Raw genomic sequence first — 3,094 nt, forward strand, 5'->3', positions numbered from 1 at the left:
ATTTAATGTTGTTATCAATCATTGTTAAAAGTAAAGTGAAAATGAAATACAAAACAAATAAATCTACTTTTTTCTAAAATTACAAAAGAAGAGTTGATAAATGTACTAGGTCTTACTAATGATCGAGTAAAATTGTTTCACCGGTTTCACTTAATGCCAGGTCAGCGGTTACCACATCAGCTATAACATCCTCTAAAAAACAAATTAATATTGGTTAACCTACGTACGTTGTTTTTCGACTTTCCCCTTCCTAGCTATAGCACTTTCATTTACCCAAACTTCATAGAGCACGTAACGGAAACTCATATACAATGCCAATTCTCCCAAAAATTAAACAACAAGAATATATAACACGATCAGTATCCACAATTCAATAATTTAGTAGAAGTATGTTTTTATTATCATATCACATATTGAACATTGCAGTTATAATGAAGATCAATAGATCCTAAGCAATTGTTTATTTATGGAATATAAACCTTTAACAAACGTTAAATCTCTTGTGAGGCCCCTGGTTAAATTATTGTCCAGGGACCAAAATCTAAACAGTACTGTTAATTCCTTATATTACGCGGGTACTTCATTCCTTGATCCCGCTTGTTTGTATCAAATCGCGAGAATATTTTAAAAATCGGGAACGTGGAACTGTTCTCCTTATTTCTTATAGTTTTGAACTCTCAAATAATAATGGCGAGATTTTAAAATCAGCGAAGAGTGCTTCTCGCGAATTTACGCGGATATTAATTTCTCGCGTTTAATTAGGAATCTACAGTATTAAAGAATTGCATGTGTAACAATATATCAAAATGCTTGCATATAAGTAAAACCATCAATTAAAACATTTGAGTTTTTTTTGTGAATACACGTGTAGGTTAAGGAGGCATATGGCCAATTTAGCGTCTGTTAAAAATAAAATCGTAAGACTTAATAACTGTTTTGAATAAGACTTAAAAACTTACTATTTTTCGTTTAAATAAAACAATCAACCTATGAAATAAATTTACACCATCTCGATTTCATAGTTATTCGTATTGTTCCCAAAAATCCTTTCATAAGTGTTAAGTTTTGCACGGAAAACGGTATGTTACATCAAAACAATTCATAATTTAGGTTTCTAGAAGCATTTATCATTTAAGCATTGATTAGACTATCCATTCCTGTTAGTATTGTTTTAGTCGAATTTTTCACTTCGTAAACAACGGCAGTGAAAAGCCTGGCAAAAAAAAGTATCAGAAATACTTTTTAACGAAAATTCCATAAAGTTAACATTTGTCCCAGTATTATCTTGTTCCATTGTAAACAAATCATATTAAAATACTTTATTAGATTTCTTAGATTCCTCAAATTTTGAATATGTTTACAATGTTTTTGATCTTACCTAAACTAAATTCCACTTTCAGTCATAAAGTCGTCGATGTGAAAATCTACGAAATACAGTATAATTTGTAAAAAGAAAATTGTTTATGGAATTTTGTATTAGCTTCTGGTTTGCGTTCCGTTGTTTTAAAATTTAAATAAGTTAATAATACATGTAACAAACTTTTGTTATTTCGTAGAATGACATGTAACCTCGATTCCAAATGCTCCCTAAATATCCCTGCGTAGTTCCTGTTTTGTAAAATTGTACCCCCAAATGGGGCCCCATCCTACCACTGATGATTATGATTTTTATTTTTTTTTTTACAATTTTTAATCTACACTAATTTATTAATTTATTAATAAATTTTATGAATTTATTAAAGTTACAGGTTTTCTAGGCATGTTTTTTAAAAGAATATTGTTTAAGATTTGTCTCTATAGATTCCTATGTAAAAAATTTGATCTACCATTACGCCCATACCCTATCGCCAAGATCATCATTTGAACAAATTTGAATCTGAACCATCTGAGGACGCTTTCACACAAGTTTCGGATTTTCTGACCGATTTGTTTCTGAAAAGAATTTCTCTAATTGTTTCTATGTAAAAATTTGTCACCCAATTGCAATTGTAGCCCCATTATATACCCTGTGATTATGATTCAAACAAACATGAACAATTCCCTCTGCCTCCACACAAGTTTCAGCTTTTCTGGGCGATCATTATATCTGAGAAGATGTATCAAAATGTTTCTTCTCCTTGAAAGAAGGTTTGACCCTTCATTTTGACATGCTTGAATTTCCTTTGCAAAATTATAGTTTTTGCGAGGTTTTGTTGAAATTTGGTATAAGAAAAAAAGTAGAAATTGTAAAAATTAAAATTAAAATGTACACGGTTTACAGACAGACACACAGACGGACGGAGGCCAGACAAAAAGTCATCCGAAAAGTTTACTTGAGCTTTCAGCTCAGGTGGACTAAAATAAAAACACCTTATTAGAAAAAAATATGCATGTCATCACACTTTTTGAGATGTAAGATAAACATAAACTTAAGCACACTTTAGCATAAGAAAAGGGTACTTTTTTGTTAAAAGTAAAATCTTTGAAGGCAAAAACTTGTTTATCTTGTTTAATTGGATTGTCAACTGTGGCAAAAAACTCAAACTACAAAGATATGTATAATTAATTGTTGGGATAAGAAGAATTAGAGCATGTAAACATACACCTGAGAGAAAAGTAAAAAAGTGTTAATTCCCCTTTTGCATACATAAAATAGATAAAAATTGAAAATTTAGGATGAAAAATTACAATAACAAGCTGTCAACCATCTCAAAAATCCATAACACAAAATACGAATTAAAGCAGAGCAACACAGACCCCTAAAAAATAGAGGTAGGATCAGGTGCCTAGGAGGATAAAGAATGCCCTGCTGACCCGCAGTGCCCTCCTTTTCAAAAATAGGTATGTCATGATCGATGTCAATATCTTAATCGAGACAATTTCATAATCGGGTAAAAACGAAACAGAAGTTTTTCTGTGATGGTCAAAATACAAACCTTGAGAAAACACGGACCTCAATAACAGTGCCTAGGAGGAATAAGCATCCCCTGCAAAAAGGTCGCACACGCCGTGTGCTCATTGTCAAGATCATGAAAAACGAAAGAAACCAAAGTTGGTCTGGTGTATAAATAATGGTCTAACAAGTATGAAAAACGTCAGCCAACATGTATCCATA

At 31.5% G+C, this 3,094-nt stretch overlaps 1 long non-coding RNA gene across 1 annotated transcript; it reads right to left on the reverse strand.

Annotated features, from left to right (window-relative positions):
* Positions 1-3,094, reverse strand: LOC136271297 (uncharacterized). Its single transcript, XR_010709214.1, has 3 exons — positions 2,916-3,094; positions 1,379-1,424; positions 1-192 (listed from the first exon to the last, which is right to left on the reverse strand). It is a non-coding gene; the product is annotated as an uncharacterized lncRNA (long non-coding RNA).

Source organism: Magallana gigas, chromosome 9 (assembly GCF_963853765.1).
Source record: "Magallana gigas chromosome 9, xbMagGiga1.1, whole genome shotgun sequence".
In the NCBI taxonomy this organism is placed as follows: domain Eukaryota; kingdom Metazoa; phylum Mollusca; class Bivalvia; order Ostreida; family Ostreidae; genus Magallana; species Magallana gigas.